This window comes from Ambystoma mexicanum, chromosome 4q (genome assembly GCF_040938575.1).
Source record: "Ambystoma mexicanum isolate Mex_15411 chromosome 4q, UKY_AmexF1_1, whole genome shotgun sequence".
Classification (NCBI taxonomy): domain Eukaryota; kingdom Metazoa; phylum Chordata; class Amphibia; order Caudata; family Ambystomatidae; genus Ambystoma; species Ambystoma mexicanum.
This window is the reverse complement of record NC_090928.1, coordinates 1,284,183,022-1,284,209,685: the sequence shown is the minus strand read 5'-3', so window position 1 is coordinate 1,284,209,685 and position 26,664 is coordinate 1,284,183,022.

Here is a 26,664-nt window from a genome sequence, read left to right as displayed (position 1 = left end):
AGTTCCCATTAGACGAGGGGACCTTTTTGCCTATGCAGGTCAGAGGGACGTTGCTCTAATGGGAAATAGCTGCTTCAGTTTGAGCGGGCTAGTTCCCATTAGACAAGAGGACCTTTCTGCATCTGCAGGCCGGAGGGCCGTTTCTCTAATTGGAAATAGCTGCTTCAGTTTGAGCTGGCTAGGTCCCATTAGACGAGAGGACCTTTCTGCCTCTGCAGGTCGGAGGGCCGTTTCTCTAATGGGAAATAGCTGCTTCAGTGTGAGTGGGCTAGTTCCCATCAGACGAAAGGACCGTTCTGCTTCTGCAGTTCAGAGGGCCGTTTCTCTAATGGGAAAGAGCTGCTTCAGTGTGAGTGGGCTAGTTTCCATTAGACGAAAGGATCGTTCTGCCTCTGCAGGTCGGAGGGCCGTTTCTCTAATGGGAAATAGCTGCTTCAGTGTGAGTGGGCTAGTTCCCATTAGACGAGAAGACCTTTCTGCCTTTCCAGTTTGGAGGGCCGTTTCTCTAATGGGAAATAGCTGCTTCAGTGTGAGTGGGCTAGTTCCCATTAGACGAGAGGACTTTTCTGCCTCTGCAGGTCAGAAGGCCGTTTCTCTAATGGGAAATAGCTGCTTTAGTTTGAGTGGGCTAGTTCCAATTAGACAAAAGGACCTTTCTGCCTCTGCAGGTCAGAGGGCCGTTTCTCTAATGGGAAATAGGTGCTTCAGTGTGAGTGGGCTAGTTCCCATTAGACTTGAGGACCTTTCTGCCTCTGCAGGTCAGAGGGCCATTTCTCTAATGGGAAATAGCTGCTTCAGTGTGAGTGGGCTAGTTCCCATTAGACGAGAGGACTTTTCTGCCTCTGCAGGTCAGAAGGCCGTTTCTCTAATGGGAAATAGCTGCTTTAGTTTGAGTGGGCTAGTTCCAATTAGACAAAAGGACCTTTCTGCCTCTGCAGGTCAGAGGGCCGTTTCTCTAATGGGAAATAGGTGCTTCAGTGTGAGTGGGCTAGTTCCCATTAGACGAGAGGACCTTTCTGCCTCTGCAGGTCAGAGGGCCGTTTCTCTAATGGGAAATAGGTGCTTCAGTGTGAATGGGCTAGTTCCCATTAGACGAGAGGACTTTTCTGCCTCTGCAGGTCAGAGGGCCGTTTCTCTAATGGGAAATAGGTGCTTCAGTGTGAGTGGGCTAGTTCCAATTAGACAAAAGGACCTTTCTGCCTCTGCAGGTCAGAGGGCCGTTTCTCTAATGGGAAATAGGTGCTTCAGTGTGAGTGGGCTAGTTCCCATTAGACGAGAGGACCTTTCTGCCTCTGCAGGTCAGAGGGCCGTTTCTCTAATGGGAAATAGGTGCTTCAGTGTGAGTGGGCTAGTTCCCATTAGACGAGAGGACCTTTCTGCCTCTGCAGGTCAGAGGGCCGTTTCTCTAATGGGAAATAGGTGCTTCAGTGTGAGTGGGCTAGTTCCCCTTAGACGAGAGGACCTCCCTGCCTCTGCAGGTCGGAGGGCCGTTTCTCTAATGGGAAATAGCTGCTTCAGTGTGAGTGGGCTAGTTCCCATTAGACGCGAGGACCTTTCTGCCTCTGCAGGTCAGAGGGCCGTTTCTCTAATGGGAAATAGCTGCTTCAGTGTGAGTGGGCTAGTTCCCATTAGACGAAAGGACCTTTTTGCCGCTGCAGGTCAGAGGGCCTTTTCTCTAATGGGAATAGCTGCTTCAGTGTGAGTGGGCTAGTTCTCATTAGACGAGAGGACCTTTCTGCCTCTGCAGGTCAGAGGGCCGTTTCTCTAATGGGAAATAGCTGCTTCAGTGTGAGCGGGCTAGTTTCCATTAGACGAAAGGATCGTTCTTCCTCTGCAGGTCGGAGGGCCGTTTCTCTAATGGGAAATAGCTGCTTCAGTGTGAATGGGCTAGTTCCCATTAGACGAGAGGACCTTTCTGCCTTTCCAGGTCGGAGGGCCGTTTCTCTAATGGGAAATAGCTGCTTCAGTGTGAGTGGGCTAGTTCCCATTAGACGAGAGGACTTTTCTGCCTCTGCAGGTCAGGGGGCCGTTTCTCTAATGGGAAATAGCTGCTTCAATTTGAGTGGGCTAGTTCCAATTAGACGAGAGGACCTTCCTGCCTCTGCAGGTCAGAGGGCCGTTTCTCTAATGGGAAATGGCTGCTTCAGTGTGAACGGACGAGTTCCCATTAGACGAGAGGACTTTTCTGCCTCTGCAGGTCAGACGGCCGTTTCTCTAATGGGAAATGACTGCTTCAGCGTGAGTGGGCTAGTTCCCATTAGACGAGAGGACTTTTCTGCCTCTGCAGGTCAGACGGCCGTTTCTCTAATGGGAAATGGCTGCTTCAGTGTGAGTGGGCTAGTTCCACTTAGACGAGAGGACCTTTCTGCCTCTGCAGGTCTGAGGGCCGTTTCTCTAATGGGAAATAGCTGCTTCAGTGTGAGTGGGCTAGTTCCCCTTAGACGAGAGGACCTTTCTGCCTCTGCAGGTCGGAGGGCCGTTTCTCTAATGGGAAATAGCTGCTTCAGTGTGAGTGGGCTAGTTCCCATTAGACGAGAGGACCTTTCTGCCTCTGCAGGTCAGAGGGTCGTGGTCTGAGGGCCGTTTCTCTAATGGGAAATAGCTGCTTCAGTGTGAGTGGGCTAGTTCCCATTAGACGAGAGGACTTTTCTGCCTATGCAGGTCGGACGGCCGTTTCTCTAATGGGAAATGGCTGCTTCAGTGTGAGCGGGCTAGTTCCCCTTAGACGAGAGGACCTTACTGCCTTTGCAGGTCGGAGGGCCGTTTCTCTAATGGGAAATAGCTGCTTCAGTGTGAGTGGGCTCGTTCCCATTAGACGCGAGGACCTTTCTGCCTCTGCAGGTCGGAGGGCCATTTCTCTAATGGGAAAAAGCTGCTTCAGTGTGAGTGGGCTAGTTCCCATTAGACGAAAGGACCTTTTTGTCTCTGCAGGTCAGAGGGCCGTTTCTCTAATGGGAAATAGCTGCTTCAGTGTGAGTGGGCTAGTTCTCATTAGATGAGAGGACCTTTCTGCCTCTGCAGGTCGGAGGGCCGTTTCTCTAATGGGAAATAGCTGCTTCAGTGTGAGTGGGCTAGTTCCCATTAGACGAGAGGACCTTTCTGTCTCTGCAGGTCGCAGGGCCGTTTCTCTAATGGGAAATAGCTGCTTCAGTGTGAGTGGGCTAGTTCCCATTAGACAAGATGACCTTTCTGCCTCTGCATGTCGGAGGGCCGTTTCTCTAATGGGAAATAGCTGCTTCAGTGTGAGTGGAGATTTCCCATTAGATGAGAGGACCTTTCTGCCTCTGCAGGTCGGAGGGCCGTTTCTCTAATCGGAAATAGCTGCTTCAGTGTGAATGGGCTAGTTCCCATTAGACGAGAGGACCTTTCTGCCTCTGCAGGTCAGAGGGCCGTTTCTCTAATGGGAAATAGCTGCTTCAGTGTGAGTGGGCTAGTTCCCATTAGACGAGAGGACCTTTCTGCCTCTGCAGGTCAGAGGGCCGATCTCTAATGGGAAATAGCTGCATCAGTGTAAGCGGGCTAGTTCCCATTAGACGAGGGGACCTTTCTGCCTCTGCAGGTCGGAGGGCCGTTTCTCGAATGGGAAATAGCTGCTTCAGTTTGAGCGGGCTAGTTCCCATTAGACGAGTGGACCTTTCTGCATCTGCAGGTCGGAGGGCCATTTCTCTAATGGGAAATAGCTGCTTCAGTGTGAGTGGGCTAGTTCCCATTAGACGAAAGGACCGTTCTGCCTCTGCAGGTCAGAGGGCGGTTTCTCTAATGGGAAATAGCTGCTTCAGTCCGAGCGGGCTAGTTCCCATTAGACGAGGGGACCTTTCTGCCTCTCCAGGTCGGAGGGCCGTTTCTCTAATGGGAAATAGCTGCTTCAGTTTGAGCGGGCTAGTTCCCATTAGACGAGAGGACCTTTCTGCATCTGCAGGTCGGAGGGCCGTTTCTCTAATGGGAAATAGCTGCTTCAGTTTAAGCGGGCTAGTTCCCATTAGACGAGAGGACCTTTCTGCATCTGCAGGTCGGAGGGCCGTTTCTCTATTGGGAAATAGCTGCTTCAGTTTGAGCGGGCTAGTTCCCATTAGACGAGAGGACCTTTCTGCCTCTGCAGGTCGGAGGGCCGTTTCTCTAATGGGAAATAGCTGCTTCAGTTTGAGCGGGCTAGTTCCCATTTGACGAAAGGACCGTTCTGCCTCTGCAGGTCAGAGGGCCGTTTCTCTAATGGGAAATAGCTGCTTCAGTGTGAGCGGGCTAGTTCCCATTAGACGAGAGGACCTTTCTGCCTTTCCAGGTCGGAGGGCCGTTTCTCTAATGGGAAATAGCTGCTTCAGTGTTAGTGGGCTACTTCCCAGTAGACAAGAGAACCTTTCTGCCTCTGCAGGTCAGAGGGCCGTAGCTGTTTCAGTGTGAATGGGCTAGTTCCCATTAGACGAGAGGACCTTTCTGCCTCTGCAGGTCATACAGCCTTTTCTCTAATGGGAAATAACTGCTTCAGTGTGAGTGGGCTAGTTCCCATTAGATGAGTGGACCTTTCTGCCTCTGCAGGTCAGAGGGCCATTTCTCTAATGGGAAATATCTGCTTCAGTGTGAATGGGCTAGTTCCCATTAGGCGAGAGGACCTTTCTGTCTCTGCAGGTCAGAGGGCCGTTTCTCTAATGGGAAATAGCTGCTTCAGTGTGAATGGGCTAGTTCCCATTAGACGAGAGGACCTTTCTGCCTTTCCTGGTCGGAGGGCCCTTTCTCTAATGGGAAATAGCTGCTTCAGTGTGAGTGGGCTAGTTCCAATGAGACGAGAGGATCTTTCTGCCTCTGCAGGTCAGAGGGCCGTTTCTCTAATCTGAAATAGCTGCTTCAGTGTGAGTGGGCTAGTTCCCATTAGACAAGAGGACCTTTCTGCCTCTGCAGGTCAGAGGGCCGTTTCTCTAATGGGAAATAGCTGCTTCAGTGTGAATGGGCTAGTTCTCATTAGACGAGAGGACTTTTCTGCCTCTGCAGGTCAGAGGGCCGTTTCTCTAATGGGAAATAGCTTCTTCAGTGTGAACGGGCTAGTTCCCATTAGACGAGAGGATCTTTCTGCCTCTGCAGGTCAGATGGCCGTTTCTCTAATGGGAAATAGCTTCTTCAGTGTGAGTGGGCTAGTTCCCATTAGACGAGAGGACCTTTCTGCCTCTGCAGGTAAAGGGCCGTTTCTATAATGGGAAATAGCTGCTTCAGTGTGAGTGGGCTAGTTCCCATTAAACGAGGGGACCTTTTTGCCTATGCAGGTCAGAGGGACGTTGCTCTAATGGGAAATAGCTGCTTCAGTTTGAGCGGGCTAGTTCCCATTAGACAAGAGGACCTTTCTGCATCTGCAGGCCGGAGGGCCGTTTCTCTAATTGGAAATAGCTGCTTCAGTTTGAGCTGGCTAGGTCCCATTAGACGAGAGGACCTTTCTGCCTCTGCAGGTCGGAGGGCCGTTTCTCTAATGGGAAATAGCTGCTTCAGTGTGAGTGGGCTAGTTCCCATCAGACGAAAGGACCGTTCTGCTTCTGCAGGTCAGAGGGCCGTTTCTCTAATGGGATAGAGCTGCTTCAGTGTGAGTGGGCTAGTTTCCATTAGACGAAAGGATCGTTCTGCCTCTGCAGGTCGGAGGGCCGTTTCTCTAATGGGAAATAGCTGCTTCAGTGTGAATGGGCTAGTTCCCATTAGACGAGAGGACCTTTCTGCCTTTTCAGGTCGGAGGGCCGTTTCTCTAATGGGAAATAGCTGCTTCAGTGTGAGTGGGCTAGTTCCCATTAGACTTGAGGACCTTTCTGCCTCTGCAGGTCAGAGGGCCGTTTCTCTAATGGGAAATAGCTGCTTCAGTGTGAGTGGGCTAGTTCCCATTAGACGAGAGGACTTTTCTGCCTCTGCAGGTCAGAAGGCCGTTTCTCTAATGGGAAATAGCTGCTTCAGTTTGAGTGGGCTAGTTCCAATTAGACAAAAGGACCTTTCTGCCTCTGCAGGTCAGAGGGCCGTTTCTCTAATGGGAAATGGCTGCTTCAGTGTGAATGGACTAGTTCCCATTAGAAGAGAGGACTTTTCTGCCTCTGCAGGTCAGACGGCCGTTTCTCTAATGGGAAATGGCTGCTTCAGTGTGAGTGGGCTAGTTCCCATTAGACGAGAGGACTTTTCTGCCTCTGCAGGTCAGACGGTCGTTTCTCTAATGGGAAATGGCTGCTTCAGTGTGAGTGGGCTAGTTCCCATTAGAGGAGAGGACTTTTCTGCCTCTGCAGGTCAGACGGCCGTTTCTCTAATGGGAAATGGCTGCTTCAGTGTGAGTGGGCTAGTTCCCCTTAGACGAGAGGACCTTTCTGCCTCTGCAGGTCGGAGGGCCGTTTCTCTAATGGGAAATAGCTGCTTCAGTGTGAGTGGGCTAGTTCCCATTAGACGAGAGGACCTTTCTGCCTCTGCAAGTCAGAGGGTCGTGGTCAGAGGGCCGTTTCTCTAATGGGAAATAGCTGCTTCAGTGTGAGCGGGCTGGTTCCCATTAGACGAGAGGACCGTTCTGCTTCTGCAGGTCGGAGGGCCGTTTCTCTAATGGGAAATAGCTGCTTCAGTGTGAATGGGCTAGTTCCCATTAGACGAGAGGACCTTTCTGCCTTTTCAGGTCGGAGGGCCGTTTCTCTAATGGGAAATAGCTGCTTCAGTGTGAGTGGGCTAGTTCCCATTAGACGAGAGGACCTTTCTGCCTCTGCAGGTCAGAGGGCCGTTTCTCTAATGGGAAATAGCTGCTTCAGTGTGAGTGGGCTAGTTCCCATTAGACGAGAGGACTTTTCTGCCTCTGCAGGTCAGAAGGCCGTTTCTCTAATGGGAAATAGCTGCTTCAGTTTGAGTGGGCTAGTTCCAATTAGACAAAAGGACCTTTCTGCCTCTGCAGGTCAGAGGGCCGTTTCTCTAATGGGAAATGGCTGCTTCAGTGTGAATGGACTAGTTCCCATTAGAAGAGAGGACTTTTCTGCCTCTGCAGGTCAGACGGCCGTTTCTCTAATGGGAAATGGCTGCTTCAGTGTGAGTGGGCTAGTTCCCATTAGACGAGAGGACTTTTCTGCCTCTGCAGGTCAGACGGTCATTTCTCTAATGGGAAATGGCTGCTTCAGTGTGAGTGGGCTAGTTCCCATTAGAGGAGAGGACTTTTCTGCCTCTGCAGGTCAGACGGCCGTTTCTCTAATGGGAAATGGCTGCTTCAGTGTGAGTGGGCTAGTTCCCCTTAGACGAGAGGACCTTTCTGCCTCTGCAGGTCGGAGTGCCGTTTCTCTAATGGGAAATAGCTGCTTCAGTGTGAGTGGGCTAGTTCCCATTAGACGAGAGGACCTTTCTGCCTCTGCAAGTCAGAGGGTCGTGGTCAGAGGGCCGTTTCTCTAATGGGAAATAGCTGCTTCAGTGTGAGCGGGCTGGTTCCCATTAGACGAGAGGACCGTTCTGCTTCTGCAGGTCGGAGGGCCGTTTCTCTAATGGGAAATAGCTGCTTCAGTGTGAATGGGCTAGTTCCCATTAGACGAGAGGACCTTTCTGCCTTTCAAGGTCGGAGGGCCGTTTCTCTAATGGCAAATAGCTGCTTCAGTGTGAGTGGGCTACTTCCCATTAGACAAGAGGACCTTTCTGCCTCTGCAGGTCAGAGGGCCGTTTCTCTAATGGGAAATAGGTGCTTCAATGTGAATGGGCTAGTTCCCATTAGACGAGAGGACTTTTCTGCCTCTGCAGGTCAGAGGGCCGTTTCTCTAATGGGAAATAAGTGCTTCAGTGTGAGTGGGCTAGTTCCCATTAGACGAGAGGACCTTCCTGCCTCTGCAGGTCGGACGGCCGTTTCTCTAATGGTAAATAGGTGCTTCAGTGTGAGTGGGCTAGTTCCCATTAGACGCGAGGACCTTTCTGCCTCTGCAGGTCGGAGGGCCGTTTCTCTAATGCTTCAGTGTGAGTGGGCTAGTTTCCATTAGACGAAAGGATCGTTCTGCCTCTGCAGGTCAGAGGGCCGTTTCTCTAATGGGAAATAGCTGCTTCAGTGTGAGTGGGCTAGTTCTCATTAGACGAGAGGACCTTTCTGCCTCTGCAGGTCAGAGGGCCGTTTCTCTAATGGGAAATAGCTGCTTCAGTGTGAGTGGGCTAGTTCCCATTAGACGAGAGGACCTATTTGTCTCTGCAGGTCGGAGGGCCGTTTCTCTAATGTGAAATAGCTGCTTCAGTGTGAGTGGGCTAGTTCCCATTAGACGAGATGACCTTTCTGCCTCTGCATGTCAGAGGGCCGATTCTCTAATGGGAAATAGCTGCTTCAGTGTGAGTGGAGAGTTCCCATTAGACGAGAGGACCTTTCTGCCTCTGCAGGTCGGAGGGCCGTTTCTCTAATGGGATATAGCTGCTTCAGTATGAATGGGCTAGTTCCCATTAGACGAGAGGACCTTTCTGCCTCTGCAGGTCGGAGGGCCGTTTCTCTAATGGGAAATAGCTGCTTCAGTGCGAGTGGGCTAGTTCCCATTAGACGAGAGGACCTTTCTGCCTCTGGAGGTCGGGCGGCCGTTTCTCTAATGGGAAATAGCTGCTTCAGTGTGAGTGAGCTAGTTCCCATTAGACGAGAGGACCTTTCTGCCTCTGCCGGTCAGAGGGCCGATCTCTAATGGGAAATAGCTGCTTCATTGTGAGCGGGCTAGTTCCCATTAGACGAGGGGACCTTTCTGCCTCTGCAGGTCGGAGGGCCGTTTCTCGAATGGGAAATAGCTGCTTCAATTTGAGCGGGCTAGTTCCCATTAGACGAGAGGACCTTTCTGCTGCTGCAGGTCAGAGGGCCGTTTCTCTAATGGGAAATATCTGCTTCAGTGTGAATGGGCTAGTTCCCATTAGACGAGAGGACCTTTCTCCCTCTGCAGGTCAGTGGGAATTTTCTCTAATGGAAAATAGCTGCTTCAGTGTGAATGGGCTAGTTCCCATTAAACGAGAGGACCTTTCTTCCTCTGCAGGTCAGAGGGCCGTTTCTCTAATGGGAAATAGCTGCTTCAGTGTGAATGGGCTAGTTCCCATTAGACGAGAGGACTTTTCTGCCTCTGCAGGTCAGACGGCCGTTTCTCTAATGGGAAATAGCTGCTTCAGTGTGAGCGGGCTAGTTTCCATTAGACGAAAGGATCGTTCTTCCTCTGCAGGTCGGAGGGCCGTTTCTCTAATGGGAAATAGCTGCTTCAGTGTGAATGGGCTAGTTCCCATTAGACGAGAGGACTTTTCTGCCTCTGCAGGTCAGGGGGCCGTTTCTCTAATGGGAAATAGCTGCTTCAGTTTGAGTGGGCTAGTTCCAATTAGACGAGAGGACCTTCCTGCCTCTGCAGGTCAGAGGGCCGTTTCTCTAATGGGAAATGGCTGCTTCAGTGTGAAAGGACGAGTTCCCATTAGACGAGAGGACTTTTCTGCCTCTGCAGGTCAGACGGCCGTTTCTGTAATGGGAAATGACTGCTTCAGTGTGAGTGGGCTAGTTCCGCTTAGACGAGAGGACCTTTCTGCCTCTGCAGGTCTGAGGGCCGTTTCTCTAATGGGAAATAGCTGCTTCAGTGTGAGTGGGCTAGTTCCCCTTAGACGAGAGGACCTTTCTGCCTCTGCAGGTCGGAGGGCCGTTTCTCTAATGGGAAAAAGCTGCTTCAGTGTGAGTGGGCTAGTTCCCATTAGACGAGAGGACCTTTCTGCCTCTGCAGGTCAGAGGGTCGTGGTCTGAGGGCCGTTTCTCTAATGGGAAATAGCTGCTTCAGTGTGAGTGGGTTAGTTCCCATTAGACGAGTGTTAGGAAAGATTTCGTAATTGTAAGTAATTTTCCTTCCATGTGGCAACCCCTAAACTTTTTGCTGTTGTTTTTCACCTTGTTCTTGACTTTGCCAGAGAAGTGCAGCCTTCTGCCGCACTCCTCTGGGCTTCCGCTCCTTTTCTTATGGGGAAACTGACATGCCCTTAAGACAGTCAGTACCGGGGAACGCTGTTTCCCGTAGTTTCTTTTATCGTGTTGCGGCTTTAGTGCAACATGACACAAGAGGGCACTGTAAGCTAAGTTACAGCTCTCTTGGGTCTCTAGCCTTCTACAGGCCCTAGATACTCTTTTAGGATGGTATTTTGATCGGTGCAAGTCATTCAGGGACTGGAATGGTGGCAGCGATCGTTTTGTTTATTTTGAGCTCCTTTTGGCGTTCTGAGCACGTTTTTCGCACTGAACCCAAAATGGTGGCCTGGCTCCCAAAATGGCCAGACCACGAGGCTCCTTTGTCCTGTCCACTGACCGTCTTGCTCCCTTCACCTTCCCCAGGTCGGGCGACCCGGGGCCTTCCTTATTTGGGCATGTACTTTCCCGCGAAACGTGGTTGCTTTCGCGGGCTTCTACATGTCGTTTGTGTGCCTCCAGGGTGTGGGCTGGGATGTCTGGTCCCAATACACATCCTGGGTGCCAGAGAGTCTAGGGTGGTGTGAATGCCTGGGACCACCGTGGTCCGTGATTGGTCCACGTATGGTATGTGTGTTGATGAGTGGATCTCCCATTGGCTCCCCTCCGTTTTGGCGCGAAGGGAACCGTGGATAAGAGGGAGCTGGAAACACCACTACCATGTCGATCTCCTGAGTTCTCACGAACGAAGGAATACAGGAGCCAAGTATCCTGCAACCAAGAGGCTGGACCGAGGAATCGCTGGTGACCCGCTGAAGGAATCCTCCTTTGCACTGCTGTCGTCCTGTGAAACCCTTTCCTCCTTGGATCGAACCAGAAGGCCTGTACTGGTGCTTCGACCTTTGGAATAGCAGGAACAGCTATTCCCGGCGACTTCATCATCTCCTGCCAAGTAAGCCTTCGGAAGTGTCTCTGGGCCATCCAGTTGACTGACCAGCTTACAATGGAGTCCTGCTCTGTAACTGCCGCCAGGTTGTGTTGTATTTCGAGTCCTTGTCACTCTCCCACGCTTCGTACACTTGGCGTTCCCAAGTCTGAAGGGAGGAGTGTACATTTGTCTTGAATACACACGGCCGCTCCGTTGTCCTGCTGCGGCAACAAACTGTGCTGGTTTCGTCGATTGGGACGTCTTTTTGCTCTACACGACTACGAGGCGTTCCCTGCTCTTCTGAACCTGCCAGCTGCTGAAACTAACGTGGAGAAGCCTGGGTCTGCTTGCTTCGGGGACCGGTGAGTAGTATATCTAGGATCTGGTCGCCCTCCTGCAGTATCCCATTGCTTTTCCCTGCTGTGTAAAAACAGCACCCTTTTTGCCGTACTCGCGCTCTGCTTCTGCCCGCTGTGGAGGCTGCGCTTGAGTTGCGGAACCTGTTCTCCTTCTGCTGTGCACTAACCCGAACTGCCTGACTTCCTCCGAAGAGCTTCCCCTTTTGCCCGTTGGCACCGGCGTGGCAGGTACTTTGAGCACAAGGCTCCACTCTTCGCAGGGCTCGGACTTCCATCTAGTTAGGTGCCTCTGAAGGCGAACTGAGTCTAAAGCGTTATCGCACTGCCTGTTTTCCTTTCCTTTCAGGTGGACTACATATTTCGTGCTTTGAACGCTTGCGACTGTGTATTTGTATATATATTGGGTTGATATGGTATGTGTTGGTTTAATATTGTGATATTGTGATTTTCTCGCTACGGTCATTGTTTTAAAGGCCTTAAAATAAATGTGTATCTATTTTTGATATAACAACTGTTTGGAGTAGTTTGTAAGCGCTCTTGCTTTGTGTGCTCATTGCGGGCTTTCAGTCACCCTCACCCCTCTTGAGACCTAGTCTTGACCGCCGCGATCGCTACCTTGATTGATCTGGCTCGTCCAGAGGTTACCCTGTTCCAAGTAATTAGGTTGGCCTTCTGAACTTCTGCGCCACCAGGACAGAGTTCAGAAATCCGTCTTAACAACGAGAGGACCTTTCTGCCTATGCAGGTCGGACGGCCGTTTCTCTAATGGGAAATGGCTGCTTCAGTGTGAGTGGGCTAGTTCCCCTTAGACGAGAGGACCTTACTGCCTCTGCAGGTCAGAGGGCCGTTTCTCTAATGGGAAATAGCTGCTTCAGTGTGAGTGGGCTAGTTCCCATTAGACGCGAGGACCTTTCTGCCTCTGCAGGTCGGAGGGCCGTTTCTCTAATGGGAAAAAGCTGCTTCAGTGTGAGTGGGCTAGTTCCCATTAGACGAAAGGACCTTTTTGCCTCTGCAGGTCAGAGGGCAGTTTCTCTAATGGGAAATAGCTGCTTCAGTGTGAGTGGGCTAGTTCTCATTAGATGAGAGGACCTTCCTGCCTCTGCAGGTCGGAGGGCCGTTTCTCTAATGGGAAATAGCTGCTTCAGTGTGAGTGGGCTAGTTCCCATTAGACGAGAGGACCTTTCTGTCTCTGCAGGTCGCAGGGCCGTTTCTCTAATGGGAAATAGCTGCTTCAGTGTGAGTGGGCTAGTTCCCATTAGACAAGATGACCTTTCTGCCTCTGCATGTCGGAGGGCCGTTTCTCTAATGGGAAATAGCTGCTTCAGTGTGAGTGGAGATTTCCCATTAGATGAGAGGACCTTTCTGCCTCTGCAGGTCGGAGGGCCGTTTCTCTAATCGGAAATAGCTGCTTCAGTGTGAATGGGCTAGTTCCCATTAGACGAGAGGACCTTTCTGCCTCTGCAGGTCAGAGGGCCGTTTCTCTAATGGGAAATAGCTGCTTCAGTGTGAGTGGGCTAGTTCCCATTAGACGAGAGGACCTTTCTGCCTCTGCAGGTCAGAGGGCCGATCTCTAATGGGAAATAGCTGCTTCAGTGTAAGCGGGCTAGTTCCCATTAGACGAGGGGACCTTTCTGCCTCTGCAGGTCGGAGGGCCGTTTCTCGAATGGGAAATAGCTGCTTCACTTTGAGCGGGCTATTTCCCATTAGACGAGAGGACCTTTCTGCATCTGCAGGTCGGAGGGCCGTTTCTCTAATGGGAAATAGCTGCTTCAGTGTGAGTGGGCTAGTTCCCATTAGACGAAAGGACCGTTCTGCCTCTGCAGGTCAGAGGGCGGTTTCTCTAATGGGAAATAGCTGCTTCAGTGTGAGTGGGCTAGTTCCCATTAGACGAGAGGACCTTTCTGCCTCTGCAGGTCAGAGGGTCGTTTCTCTAATGTGAAATAGCTGCTTCAGTGCGAGCGGGCTAGTTCTCATTAGACGAGGGGACCTTTCTGCCTCTCCAGGTCGGAGGGCCGTTTCTCTAATGGGAAATAGCTGCTTCAGTTTGAGCGGGCTAGTTCCCATTAGACGAGAGGACCTTTCTGCATCTGCAGGTCGGAGGGCCGTTTCTCTAATGGGAAATAGCTGCTTCAGTTTAAGCGGGCTAGTTCCCATTAGACGAGAGGACCTTTCTGCATCTGCAGGTCAGAGGGCCGTTTCTCTATTGGGAAATAGCTGCTTCAGTTTGAGCGGGCTAGTTCCCATTAGACGAGAGGACCTTTCTGCCTCTGCAGGTCGGAGGGCCGTTTCTCTAATGGGAAATAGCTGCTTCAGTTTGAGCGGGCTAGTTCCCATTAGACGAAAGGACCGTTCTGCCTCTGCAGGTCAGAGGGCCGTTTCTCTAATGGGAAATAGCTGCTTCAGTGTGAGCGGGCTAGTTCCCATTAGACGAGAGGACCTTTCTGCCTTTCCAGGTCGGAGGGCCGTTTCTCTAATGGGAAATAGCTGCTTCAGTGTTAGTGGGCTACTTCCCAGTAGACAAGAGAACCTTTCTGCCTCTGCAGGTCAGAGGGCCGTTTCTATAATGGGAAATAGCTGTTTCAGTGTGAATGGGCTAGTTCCCATTAGACGAGAGGACCTTTCTGCCTCTGCAGGTCATACAGCCTTTTCTCTAATGGGAAATAACTGCTTCAGTGTGAGTGGGCTAGTTCCCATTAGATGAGTGGACCTTTCTGCCTCTGCAGGTCAGAGGGCCATTTCTCTAATGGGAAATATCTGCTTCAGTGTGAATGGGCTAGTTCCCATTAGACGAGAGGACCTTTCTGCCTCTGCAGGTCATACAGCCTTTTCTCTAATGGGAAATAACTGCTTCAGTGTGAGTGGGCTAGTTCCCATTAGATGAGTGGACCTTTCTGCCTCTGCAGGTCAGAGGGCCATTTCTCTAATGGGAAATATCTGCTTCAGTGTGAATGGGCTAGTTCCCATTAGGCGAGAGGACCTTTCTGTCTCTGCAGGTCAGAGGGCCGTTTCTCTAATGGGAAATAGCTGCTTCAGTGTGAATGGGCTAGTTCCCATTAGACGAGAGGACCTTTCTGCCTTTCCAGGTCGGAGGGCCCTTTCTCTAATGGGAAATAGCTGCTTCAGTGTGAGTGGGCTAGTTCCAATGAGACGAGAGGATCTTTCTGCCTCTGCAGGTCAGAGGGCCGTTTTTCTAATCTGAAATAGCTGCTTCAGTGTGAGTGGGCTAGTTCCCATTAGACAAGAGGACCTTTCTGCCTCTGCAGGTCAGAGGGCCGTTTCTCTAATCTGAAATAGCTGCTTCAGTGTGAGTGGGCTAGTTCCCATTAGACAAGAGGACCTTTCTGCCTCTGCAGGTCAGAGGGCCGTTTCTCTAATGGGAAATAGCTGCTTCAGTGTGAATGGGCTAGTTCTCATTAGACGAGAGGACCTTTCTGCCTCTGCAGGTAAAGGGCTGTTTCTATAATGGGAAATAGCTGCTTCAGTGTGAGTGGGCTAGTTCCCATTAGACGAGGGGACCTTTTTGCCTATGCAGGTCAGAGGGACGTTGCTCTAATGGGAAATAGCTGCTTCAGTTTGAGCGGGCTAGTTCCCATTAGACAAGAGGACCTTTCTGCATCTGCAGGCCGGAGGGCCGTTTCTCTAATTGGAAATAGCTGCTTCAGTTTGAGCTGGCTAGGTCCCATTAGACGAGAGGACCTTTCTGTCTCTGCAGGTCGGAGGGCCGTTTCTCTAATGGGAAATAGCTGCTTCAGTGTGAGTGGGCTAGTTCCCATCAGACGAAAGGACCGTTCTGCTTCTGCAGGTCAGAGGGCCGTTTCTCTAATGGGAAAGAGCTGCTTCAGTGTGAGTGGGCTAGTTTCCATTAGACGAAAGGATCATTCTGCCTCTGCAGGTCGGAGGGCCGTTTCTCTAATGGGAAATAGCTGCTTCAGTGTGAATGGGCTAGTTCCCATTAGACGAGAGGACCTTTCTGCCTTTCCAGGTCGGAGGGCCGTTTCTCTAATGGGAAATAGCTGCTTCAGTGTGAGTGGGCTAGTTCCCATTAGACTTGAGGACCTTTCTGCCTCTGCAGGTCAGAGGGCCGTTTCTCTAATGGGAAATAGCTGCTTCAGTGTGAGTGGGCTAGTTCCCATTAGACGAGAGGACTTTTCTGCCTCTGCAGGTCAGAAGGCCGTTTCTCTAATGGGAAATAGCTGCTTCAGTTTGAGTGGGCTGGTTCCAATTAGACAAAAGGACCTTTCTGCCTCTGCAGGTCAGAGGGCCGTTTCTCTAATGGGAAATGGCTGCTTCAGTGTGAATGGACTAGTTCCCATTAGACGAGAGGACTTTTCTGCCTCTGCAGGTCAGACGGCCGTTTCTCTAATGGGAAATGGCTGCTTCAGTGTGAGTGGGCTAGTTCCCATTAGACGAGAGGACTTTTCTGCCTCTGCAGGTCAGACGGTCGTTTCTCTAATGGGAAATGGCTGCTTCAGTGTGAGTGGGCTAGTTCCCATTAGACGAGAGGACTTTTCTGCCTCTGCAGGTCAGACGGCCGTTTCTCTAATGGGAAATGGCTGCTTCAGTGTGAGTGGGCTAGTTCCCCTTAGACGAGAGGAACTTTCTGACTCTGCAGGTCGGAGGGCCGTTTCTCTAATGTGAAATAGCTGCTTCAGTGTGAGTGGGCTAGTTCCCATTAGACGAGAGGACCTTTCTGCCTCTGCAAGTCAGAGGGTCGTGGTCAGAGGGCCGTTTCTCTAATGGGAAATAGCTGCTTCAGTGTGAGCGGGCTGGTTCCCATTAGACGAGAGGACCGTTCTGCTTCTGCAGGTCGGAGGGCCGTTTCTCTAATGGGAAATAGCTGCTTCAGTGTGAATGGGCTAGTTCCCATTAGACGAGAGGACCTTTCTGCCTTTCAAGGTCGGAGGGCCGTTTCTCTAATGGCAAATAGCTGCTTCAGTGTGAGTGGGCTACTTCCCATTAGACAAGAGGACCTTTCTGCCTCTGCAGGTCAGAGGGCCGTTTCTCTAATGGGAAATAGCTGCTTCAGTGTGAGTGGGCTAGTTCCCATTAGACGAGTGGACCTTTCTGCCTCTGCAGGTCAGAGGGCCGTTTCTCTAATGGGAAATAGGTGCTTCAGTGTGAATGGGCTAGTTCCCATTAGACGAGAGGACTTTTCTGCCTCTGCAGGTCAGAGGGCCGTTTCTCTAATGGGAAATAGGTGCTTCAGTGTGAGTGGGCTAGTTCCCATTAGACGAGAGGACCTTTCTGCCTCTGCAGGTCGGACGGCCGTTTCTCTAATGGTAAATAGGTGCTTCAGTGTGAGTGGGCTAGTTCCCCTTAGACGAGAGGACCTTCCTGCCTCTGCAGGTCGGAGGGCCGTTTCTCTAATGGGAAATAACTGCTTCAGTGTGAGTGGGCTAGTTCCCATTAGACGCGAGGACCTTTCTGCCTCTGCAGGTCGGAGGGCCGTTTCTCTAATGGGAAATAGCTGCTTCAGTGTGAGTGGGCTAGTTCCCATTAGACGAAAGGACCTTTTTGCCGCTGCAGGTCAGAGGGCCGTTTCTCTAATGGGAAATAGCTGCTTCAGTGTGAGTGGGCTAGTTCTCATTAGACAAGAGGACCTTTCTGCCTCTGCAGGTCAGAGGGCCGTTTCTCTAATGGGAAATAGCTGCTTCAGTGTGAGTGGGCTAGTTCCCATTAGACGAGAGGACCTTTCTCTCTCTGCAGGTCGGAGGGCCGTTTCTCTAATGTGAAATAGCTGCTTCAGTGTGAGTGGGCTAGTTCCCATTAGACGAGATGACCTTTCTGCCTCTGCATGTCAGAGGGCCGATTCTCTAATGGGAAATAGCTGCTTCAGTGTGAGTGGAGAGTTTCCATTAGACGAGAGGACCTTTCTGCCTCTGCAGGTCGGAGGGCCGTTTCTCTAATGGGAAATAGCTGCTTCAGTGTGAATGGGCTAGTTCCCATTAGGCGACAGGACCTTTCTGCCTCTGCAGGTCGGAGGGCCGTTTCTCTAATGGGATATAGCTGCTTCAGTGTGAGCGGGCTAGTTCCCATTAGACGAGGGGACCTTTCTGCCTCTGCATGTCGGAGGGCCGTTTCTCGAATGGGAAATAGCTGCTTCAATTTGAGCGGGCTAGTTCCCATTAGACGAGAGGACCTTTCTGCTGCTGCAGGTCGGAGGGCCGTTTCTCTAATGGGAAATATCTGCTTCAGTGTGAATGGGCTAGTTCCCATTATACGAGAGGACCTTTCTGCCTTTCAAGGTCAGAGGGCCGTTTCTCTAATGGCAAATAGCTGCTTCAGTGTGAGTGGGCTACTTCCCATTAGACAAGAGGACCTTTCTGCCTCTGCAGGTCAGAGGGCCGTTTCTCTAATGGGAAATAGCTGCTTCAGTGTGAGTGGGCTAGTTCCCATTAGACGAGTGGACCTTTCTGCCTCTGCAGGTCAAAGGGCCGTTTCTCTAATGGGAAATAGGTGCTTCAGTGTGAATGGGCTAGTTCCCATTAGACGAGAGGACTTTTCTGCCTCTGCAGGTCAGAGGGCCGTTTCTCTAATGGGAAATAGGTGCTTCAGTGTGAGTGGGCTAGTTCCCATTAGACGAGAGGACCTTCCTGCCTCTGCAGGTCGGACGGCCGTTTCTCTAATGGTAAATAGGTGCTTCAGTGTGAGTGGGCTAGTTCCCCTTAGACGAGAGGACCTTCCTGCCTCTGCAGGTCGGAGGGCCGTTTCTCTAATGGGAAATAACTGCTTCAGTGTGAGTGGGCTAGTTCCCATTAGACGCGAGGACCTTTCTGCCTCTGCAGGTCGGAGGGCCGTTTCTCTAATGGGAAATAGCTGCTTCAGTGTGAGTGGGCTAGTTCCCATTAGACGAAAGGACCTTTTTGCCGCTGCAGGTCAGAGGGCCGTTTCTCTAATGGGAAATAGCTGCTTCAGTGTGAGTGGGCTAGTTCTCATTAGACAAGAGGACCTTTCTGCCTCTGCAGGTCAGAGGGCCGTTTCTCTAATGGGAAATAGCTGCTTCAGTGTGAGTGGGCTAGTTCCCATTAGACGAGAGGACCTTTCTGTCTCTGCAGGTCGGAGGGCCGTTTCTCTAATGTGAAATAGCTGCTTCAGTGTGAGTGGGCTAGTTCCCATTAGACGAGATGACCTTTCTGCCTCTGCATGTCGGAGGGCCGATTCTCTAATGGGAAATAGCTGCTTCAGTGTGAGTGGAGAGTTCCCATTAGACGAGAGGACCTTTCTGCCTCTGCAGGTCGGAGGGCCGTTTCTCTAATGGGAAATAGCTGCTTCAGTGTGAATGGGCTAGTTCCCATTAGGCGACAGGACCTTTCTGCCTCTGCAGGTCGGAGGGCCGTTTCTCTAATGGGATATAGCTGCTTCAGTGTGAATGGGCTAGTTCCCATTAGACGAGAGGACCTTTCTGCCTCTGCAGGTCGGAGGGCCGTTTCTCTAATGGGAAATAGCTGCTTCAGTGCGAGTGGGCTAGTTCCCATTAGACGAGAGGACCTTTCTGCCTCTGCAGGTCGGAGGGCCGTTTCTCTAATGGGAAATATCTGCTTCAGTGTGAATGGGCTAGTTCCCATTAGACAAGAGGACCTTTCTGCCTTTCAAGGTCGGAGGGCCGTTTCTCTAATGGCAAATAGCTGCTTCAGTGTGAGTGGGCTACTTCCCATTAGACAAGAGGACCTTTCTGCCTCTGCAGGTCAGAGGGCCGTTTCTCTAATGGGAAATAGCTGCTTCAGTGTGAGTGGGCTAGTTCCCATTAGACGAGTGGACCTTTCTGCCTCTGCAGGTCAGAGGGCCGTTTCTCTAATGGGAAATAGGTGCTTCAGTGTGAATGGGCTAGTTCCCATTAGACGAGAGGACTTTTCTGCCTCTGCAGGTCAGAGGGCCGTTTCTCTAATGGGAAATAGGTGCTTCAGTGTGAGTGGGCTAGTTCCCATTAGACGAGAGGACCTTCCTGCCTCTGCAGGTCGGACGGCCGTTTCTCTAATGGTAAATAGGTGCTTCAGTGTGAGTGGGCTAGTTCCCCTTAGACGAGAGGACCTTCCTGCCTCTGCAGGTCGGAGGGCCGTTTCTCTAATGGGAAATAACTGCTTCAGTGTGAGTGGGCTAGTTCCCATTAGACGCGAGGACCTTTCTGCCTCTGCAGGTCGGAGGGCCGTTTCTCTAATGGGAAATAGCTGCTTCAGTGTGAGTGGGCTAGTTCCCATTAGACGAAAGGACCTTTTTGCCGCTGCAGGTCAGAGGGCCGTTTCTCTAATGGGAAATAGCTGCTTCAGTGTGAGTGGGCTAGTTCTCATTAGACAAGAGGACCTTTCTGCCTCTGCAGGTCAGAGGGCCGTTTCTCTAATGGGAAATAGCTGCTTCAGTGTGAGTGGGCTAGTTCCCATTAGACGAGAGGACCTTTCTGTCTCTGCAGGTCGGAGGGCCGTTTCTCTAATGTGAAATAGCTGCTTCAGTGTGAGTGGGCTAGTTCCCATTAGACGAGATGACCTTTCTGCCTCTGCATGTCGGAGGGCCGATTCTCTAATGGGAAATAGCTGCTTCAGTGTGAGTGGAGAGTTCCCATTAGACGAGAGGACCTTTCTGCCTCTGCAGGTCGGAGGGCCGTTTCTCTAATGGGAAATAGCTGCTTCAGTGTGAATGGGCTAGTTCCCATTAGGCGACAGGACCTTTCTGCCTCTGCAGGTCGGAGGGCCGTTTCTCTAATGGGATATAGCTGCTTCAGTGTGAATGGGCTAGTTCCCATTAGACGAGAGGACCTTTCTGCCTCTGCAGGTCGGAGGGCCGTTTCTCTAATGGGAAATAGCTGCTTCAGTGCGAGTGGGCTAGTTCCCATTAGACGAGAGGACCTTTCTGCCTCTGCAGGTCGGAGGGCCGTTTCTCTAATGGGAAATAGCTGCTTCAGTGTGAGCGGGCTAGTTCCCATTAGACGAGGGGACCTTTCTGCCTCTGCATGTCGGAGGGCCGTTTCTCGAATGGGAAATAGCTGCTTCAATTTGAGCGGGCTAGTTCCCATTAGACGAGAGGACCTTTCTGCTGCTGCAGGTCGGAGGGCCGTTTCTCTAATGGGAAATATCTGCTTCAGTGTGAATGGGCTAGTTCCCATTAGACGAGAGGACCTTTCTCCCTCTGCAAGTCAGTGGGAATTTTCTCTAATGGAAAATAGCTGCTTCAGTGTGAATGGGCTAGTTCCCATTAAACGAGAGGACCTTTCTTCCTCTGCAGGTCAGAGGGCCGTTTCTCTAATGGGAAATAGCTGCTTCAGTGTGAATGGGCTAGTTCCCATTAGACGAGAGGACTTTTCTGCCTCTGCAGGTCAGACGGCCGTTTCTCTAATGGGAAATGACTGCTTCAGTGTGAGTGGGCTAGTTCCCCTTAGACGAGAGGACCTTTCTGCCTCTGCAGGTCAGAGGGCCGTTTCTCTAATGGGAAATAGCTGCTTCATTGTGAGTGGGCTAGTTCCCATTAGACGAGAGGACCTTTCCGCCTCTGCAGGTCAGAGGGCCGTTTCTCTAATGGGAAATAGCTGCTTCAGTGTGAGTGGGCTAGTTCCCATTAGACGAGAGGACCTTTCTGCCTCTGCAGGTCAGACGGCCGTTTCTCTAATGGGAAATAGCTGCTTCAGTGTGAGTGGGCTAGTTCCCATTAGACGAGAGGACCTTTCTGCCTCTGCAGGTCAGAGGGCCGTTTCTCTAATGGGAAATAGCTGCTTCAGTGTGAGCGGGCTAGTTCCTATCAGACAAAAGGACAGTTCTGCTTCTGCAGGTCAGAGGGCCGTTTCTCTAATGGGAAATAGCTGCTTCAGTGTGAGCGGGCTAGTTTCCATTAGACGAAAGGATCGTTCTGCCTCTGCAGGTCGGAGGGCCGTTTCTCTAATGTGAAATAGCTGCTTCAGTGTGAATGGGCTAGTTCCCATTAGACGAGAGGACCTTTCTGCCTTTCCAGGTCGGAGGGCCATTTCTCTAATGGGAAATAGCTGCTTCAGTGTGAGTGGGCTAGTTCCCATTAGACGAGAGGACCTTTCTCCCTCTGCAAGTCAGTGGGAATTTTCTCTAATGGAAAATAGCTGCTTCAGTGTGAATGGGCTAGTTCCCATTAAACGAGAGGACCTTTCTTCCTCTGCAGGTCAGAGGGCCGTTTCTCTAATGGGAAATAGCTGCTTCAGTGTGAATGGGCTAGTTCCCATTAGACGAGAGGACTTTTCTGCCTCTGCAGGTCAGACGGCCGTTTCTCTAATGGGAAATGACTGCTTCAGTGTGAGTGGGCTAGTTCCCCTTAGACGAGAGGACCTTTCTGCCTCTGCAGGTCAGAGGGCCGTTTCTCTAATGGGAAATAGCTGCTTCATTGTGAGTGGGCTAGTTCCCATTAGACGAGAGGACCTTTCCGCCTCTGCAGGTCAGAGGGCCGTTTCTCTAATGGGAAATAGCTGCTTCAGTGTGAGTGGGCTAGTTCCCATTAGACGAGAGGACCTTTCTGCCTCTGCAGGTCAGACGGCCGTTTCTCTAATGGGAAATAGCTGCTTCAGTGTGAGTGGGCTAGTTCCCATTAGACGAGAGGACCTTTCTGCCTCTGCAGGTCAGAGGGCCGTTTCTCTAATGGGAAATAGCTGCTTCAGTGTGAGCGGGCTAGTTCCTATCAGACAAAAGGACAGTTCTGCTTCTGCAGGTCAGAGGGCCGTTTCTCTAATGGGAAATAGCTGCTTCAGTGTGAGCGGGCTAGTTTCCATTAGACGAAAGGATCGTTCTGCCTCTGCAGGTCGGAGGGCCGTTTCTCTAATGTGAAATAGCTGCTTCAGTGTGAATGGGCTAGTTCCCATTAGACGAGAGGACCTTTCTGCCTTTCCAGGTCGGAGGGCCATTTCTCTAATGGGAAATAGCTGCTTCAGTGTGAGTGGGCTAGTTCCCATTAGACGAGAGGACTTTTCTGCCTCTGCAGGTCAGGGGGCCGTTTCTCTAATGGGAAATAGCTGCTTCAGTTTGAGTGGGCTAGTTCCAATTAGACGAGAGGACCTTCCTGCCTCTGCAGGTCAGAGGGCCGTTTCTCTAATGGGAAATGGCTGCTTCAGTGTGAACGGACGAGTTCCCATTAGACGAGAGGACTTTTCTGCCTCTGCAGGTCAGACGGCCGTTTCTCTATTGGGAAATGGCTGCTTCAGTGTGAGTGGGCTAGTTCCCCTTAGACGAGAGGACCTTACTGCCTCTGCAGGTCAGACGGCCGTTTCTCTAATGGGAAATGACTGCTTCAGTGTGAGTGGGCTAGTTCCCATTAGACGAGAGGACTTTTCTGCCTCTGCAGGTCAGACGGCCGTTTCTCTATTGGGAAATGGCTGCTTCAGTGTGAGTGGGCTAGTTCCCATTAGACGAGAGGACTTTTCTGCCTCTGCAGGTCAGGGGGCCGTTTCTCTAATGGGAAATAGCTGCTTCAGTTTGAGTGGGCTAGTTCCAATTAGACGAGAGGACCTTCCTGCCTCTGCAGGTCAGACGGCCGTTTCTCTAATGGGAAATGACTGCTTCAGTGTGAGTGGGCTAGTTCCCATTAGACGAGAGGACTTTTCTGCCTCTGCAGGTCAGACTGCCGTTTCTCTATTGGGAAATGGCTGCTTCAGTGTGAGTGGGCTCGTTCCCCTTAGACGAGAGGACCTTTCTGCCTCTGCAGGTCTGAGGGCCGTTTCTCTAATGGGAAATAGCTGCTTCAGTGTGAGTGGGCTAGTTCACCTTAGACGAGAGGACCTTTCTGCCTCTGCAGGTCGGAGGGCCGTTTCTCTAATGGGAAATAGCTGCTTCAGTGTGAGTGGGCTAGTTCCCATTAGACGAGAGGACCTTTCTGCCTCTGCAGGTCAGAGGGTCGTGGTCTGAGGGCCGTTTCTCTAATGGGAATAGCTGCTTCAGTGTGAGTGGGCTAGTTCCCATTAGACGAGAGGACCTTTCTGCCTATGCAGGTCGGACGGCCGTTTCTCTAATGGGAAATGGCTGCTTCAGTGTGAGTGGGCTAGTTCCCCTTAGACGAGAGGACCTTACTGGCTTTGCAGGTCGGAGGGCCGTTTCTCTAATGGGAAAAAGCTGCTTCACTGTGAGTGGGCTACTTCCCATTAGACGAAAGGACCTTTTTGCCTCTGCAGGTGAGAGGGCCGTTTCTCTAATGGGAAATAGCTGCTTCAGTGTGAGTGGGCTAGTTCTCATTAGATGAGAGGACCTTTCTGCCTCTGCAGGTCGGAGGGCCGTTTCTCTAATGGGAAATAGCTGCTTCAGTGTGAGTGGGCTAGTTCCCATTAGACGAGAGGACCTTTCTGTCTCTGCAGGTCGCAGGGCCGTTTCTCTAATGGGAAATAGCTGCTTCAGTGTGAGTGGGCTAGTTCCCATTAGACGAGATTACCTTTCTGCCTCTGCATGTCGGAGGGCCGTTTCTCTAATGGGAAATAGCTGCTTCAGTGTGAGTGGAGATTTCCCATTAGATGAGAGGACCTTTCTGCCTCTGCAGGTCGGAGGGCCGTTTCTCTAATGGGAAATAGCTGCTTCAGTGTGAATGGGCTAGTTCCCATTAGACGAGAGGACCTTTCTGCCTCTGCAGGTCAGAGGGCCGTTTCTCTAATGGGAAATAGCTGCTTCAGTGTGAGTGGGCTAGTTCCCATTAGACGAGAGGACCTTTCTGCCTCTGCAGGTCAGAGGGCCGATCTCTAATGGGAAATAGCTGCTTCAGTGTGAATGGGCTAGTTCCCATTAGACGAGAGGACCTTTCTGCCTCTGCAGGTCAGAGGTCCGTTTCTCTAATGGGAAATAGCTGCTTCAGTGTGAGTGGGCTAGTTCCCATTAGACGAAAGGACCGTTCTGCCTCTGCAGGTCAGAGGGCGGTTTCTCTAATGGGAAATAGCTGCTTCAGTGTGAGTGGGCTAGTTCCCATTAGACGAGAGGACCTTTCTGCCTCTGCAGGTCGGAGGTCCGTTTCTCTAATGTGAAATAGCTGCTTCAGTGCGAGCGGGCTAGTTCCCATTAGACGAGGGGACCTTTCTGCCTTTGCAGGTCGGAGGGCCGTTTCTCTAATGGGAAATAGCTGCTTCAGTGTGAATGGACTAGTTCCCATTAGACGAGAGGACTTTTCTGCCTCTGCAGGTCAGACGGCCTTTTCTCTAATGGGAAATGGCTGCTTCAGTGTGAGTGGGCTAGTTCCCATTAGACGAGAGGACTTTTCTGCCTCTGCAGGTCAGACTGTCGTTTCTCTAATGGGAAATGGCTGCTTCAGTGTGAGTGGGCTAGTTCCCATTAGACGAGAGGACTTTTCTGCCTCTGCAGGTCAGACGGCCGTTTCTCTAATGGGAAATGGCTGCTTCAGTGTGAGTGGGCTAGTTCCCCATAGACGAGAGGACCTTTCTGCCTCTGCAGGTCGGAGGGCCGTTTCTCTAATGGGAAATAGCTGCTTCAGTGTGAGTGGGCTAGTTCCCATTAGACGAGAGGACCTTTCTGCCTCTGCAAGTCAGAGGGTCGTGGTCAGAGGGCCGTTTCTCTAATGGGAAATAGCTGCTTCAGTGTGAGTGGGCTGGTTCCCATTAGACGAGAGGACCGTTCTGCTTCTGCAGGTCGGAGGGCCGTTTCTCTAATGGGAAATAGCTGCTTCAGTGTGAATGGGCTAGTTCCCATTAGACGAGAGGACCTTTCTGCCTTTCAAGGTCGGAGGGCCGTTTCTCTAATGGCAAATAGCTGCTTCAGTGTGAGTGGGCTACTTCACATTAGACAAGAGGACCTTTCTGCCTCTGCAGGTCAGAGGGCCGTTTCTCTAATGGGAAATAGCTGCTTCAGTGTGAGTGGGCTAGTTCCCATTAGACGAGAGGACCTTTCTGCCTCTGCAGGTCAGAGGGCCGTTTCTCTAATGGGAAATAGGTGCTTCAGTGTGAATGGGCTAGTTCCCATTAGACGAGAGGACTTTTCTGCCTCTGCAGGTCAGAGGGCCGTTTCTCTAATGGGAAATAGGTGCTTCAGTGTGAGTGGGCTAGTTCCCATTAGACGAGAGGACCTTCCTGCCTCTGCAGGTCGGACGGCCGTTTCTCTAATGGTAAATAGGTGCTTCAGTGTGAGTGGGCTAGTTCCCCTTCGCGAGAGGACCTTCCTGCCTCTGCAGGTCGGAGGGCCGTTTCTCTAATGGGAAATAGCTGCTTCAGTGTGAGTGGGCTAGTTCCCATTAGACGAAAGGATCGTTCTGCCTCTGCAGGTCAGAGGGCCGTTTCTCTAATGGGAAATAGCTGCTTCAGTGTGAGTGGGCTAGTTCCCATTAGACGAGAGGACCTTTCTGCCTCTGCAGGTCAGAGGGCCGATCTCTAATGGGAAATAGCTGCTTCAGTGTGAGCAGGCTAGTTCCCATTAGACGAGGGGACCTTTCTGCCTCTGCATGTCGGAGGGCCGTTTCTCGAATGGGAAATAGCTGCTTCAATTTGAGCGGGCTAGTTCCCATTAGACGAGAGGACCTTTCTGCTGCTGCAGGTCGGAGGGCCGTTTCTCTAATGGGAAATATCTGCTTCAGTGTGAATGGGCTAGTTCCCATTAGACGAGAGGACCTTTCTCCCTCTGCAAGTCAGTGGGAATTTTCTCTAATGGAAAATAGCTGCTTCAGTGTGAATGGGCTAGTTCCCATTAAACGAGAGGACCTTTCTTCCTCTGCAGGTCAGAGGGCCGTTTCTCTAATGGGAAATAGCTGCTTCAGTGTGAATGGGCTAGTTCCCATTAGACGAGAGGACTTTTCTGCCTCTGCAGGTCAGACGGCCGTTTCTCTAATGGGAAATGACTGCTTCAGTGTGAGTGGGCTAGTTCCCCTTAGACGAGAGGACCTTTCTGCCTCTGCAGGTCAGAGGGCCGTTTCTCTAATGGGAAATAGCTGCTTCATTGTGAGTGGGCTAGTTCCCATTAGACGAGAGGACCTTCCTGCCTCTGCAGGTCAGAGGGCCGTTTCTCTAATGGGAAATGGCTGCTTCAGTGTGAACGGACGAGTTCCCATTAGACGAGAGGACCTTTCTGCCTCTGCAGGTCAGACGGCCGTTTCTCTAATGGGAAATGACTGCTTCAGTGTGAGTGGGCTAGTTCCCATTAGACGAGAGGACTTTTCTGCCTCTGCAGGTCAGAGGGCCGTTTCTCTAATGGGAAATGGCTGCTTCAGTGTGAACGGACGAGTTCCCATTAGACGAGAGGACTTTTCTGCCTCTGCAGGTCTGAGGGCGGTTTCTCTAATGGGAAATAGCTGCTTCAGTGTGAGTGGGCTAGTTCCCCTTAGACGAGAGGACCTTTCTGCCTCTGCAGGTCGGAGGGCCGTTTCTCTAATGGGAAATAGCTGCTTCAGTGTGAGTGGGCTAGTTCCCATTAGACGAGAGGACCTTTCTGCCTCTGCAGGTCAGAGGGTCGTGGTCTGAGGGCCGTTTCTCTAATGGGAAATAGCTGCTTCAGTGTGAGTGGGCTAGTTCCCATTAGACGAGAGGACCTTTCTGCCTATGCAGGTCGGACGGCCGTTTCTCTAATGGGAAATGGCTGCTTCAGTGTGAGTGGGCTAGTTCCCCTTAGACG